Raw genomic sequence first — 1,633 nt, 5'->3', positions numbered from 1 at the left:
GATTGGCTCTCGTGATAGTGCGGTGTACTACCCTCATGGTAGAAAAAGCCATCACTATTGCCAGAAATGGTAAGGTCAAAGGTCAATGAGCACAGGGGCAGATTCTGAAACATTCTGAGGACATGGTCTGACGGAAAGCGAGTTGGTAAGACAATTTTGTTTTTCAGCGTGACCTACGCATTTTAAATGGCTTTAATTAGAAAAGACCATGAAATGTACTTTTCCGCTGACCAATGGCGTAAAGAGTAAGTGTTCGCATAATCCTTTTTACCGCCTCACAGAGGAGGATGTAAAGCATGGATTTGTTGACTGTGTAACGAAAAGGACTTGAATCTGCTTTTTTGCTATTGCAGAGTCAGCTTCTTCCACCCAGCCGCGCTACCTCCGCACCTCTCCCTCCACGCACCACCGAGAACTAACGAACTCGGCGCTCTCGACGCATATCCATGTTAATTATATGCGAATCATTAAACGTTAGAACACAGCGTGTATCGTTTATCATGTGTACTAGAACCAGTAAGGTAAATACGCCTACTCATCAGATTTTTAGGATTCTGTATCCCTAGTGAGATATCCGCTCCTAAGATGTAATTGCGTCTGCCCTGAGCGGCGAACGCGGTGGCTACGGGACGGTCGCACTTCTATTCGGGTTGCTAGATGAGTTTAATCAACACAGAAAGAATACGCTGTGCTACAGTAGCACGTGCAGATTGATGGGCGCTGTCGCTCCTGCGGCACATTTGTTTTCTTTCGGTTTCTTCGAGCTTGTACAAAGAAATATATACAGTATGACAGAGAGCGAGAGCGAGAGCGAGAGAGACGCGCGCACGTGTAACGCGCAACGTCACTAGGGTGTTTGAGTAGTACGTACGTCTACACTCACACCGACGTCCCAACTGACAACCTTACTGTGCGATCCAGACAAATGCGTTGCGTCAACAATCGAATCCGTCGCGACGATTAGATGGTGTAGGGAGAAAGTGAGTTGGCAGCTCGATGGTAATTAGGCTGGCACGTTCCAGCCCACGACCCTCCGGAAGCCTTCCACCTGTTGCGTAATAACGTCAAAGGTGGAAACGATTTCACAGTCTGACGGAGCGGCCGCCGGGAATTCTAAACACTTGCTAACTTTTTAAAGCAATCAAAGTTGTTCATCGTATGTGTGCCCGATAATGATATAGCGGCGTTCGAGTTTATAATACATCTTCCTTGGTTTTCCATTGCAAAAATAAAGGTGATTACAGAGGTACATAAAACTTAAATATATCGTTGTCGCACAATTTTGGAGGAGCTAAGTGATTACATATATTTTAACATTTTCGCGAATCGCGGTTTTGTTAAAAAATACAATTAAGTATACCTGTATATAGAACATTCACTCACGCACTGCATGCACACGCACACGCACATGCACCCAGGGCCGGACTAAGCGTGTGGGGGGCCCGGGGCACGCAATTGTGTGGGGGCCCTATAGTCTGTATTTTTTCTGCACTTTCATGCTTGCAAATTCAGAGAGTATTTCATCGTGTTTCAACGAATTTAAAATGTCACTTTCGATAGCGAGAATACTGAGGTTTACCAGTCTCTGTTGGCTCATCTCATGTGATTTTTAATCAACTTGAGTTTTGAAAAT

This window comes from Priapulus caudatus, unplaced genomic scaffold, assembly GCF_000485595.1.
Source record: "Priapulus caudatus unplaced genomic scaffold, Priapulus_caudatus-5.0.1 Scaffold23, whole genome shotgun sequence".
NCBI classification, from domain to species: Eukaryota; Metazoa; Priapulida; class Priapulimorpha; order Priapulimorphida; family Priapulidae; genus Priapulus; species Priapulus caudatus.
Note: the sequence above shows the minus strand (reverse complement) of the source record.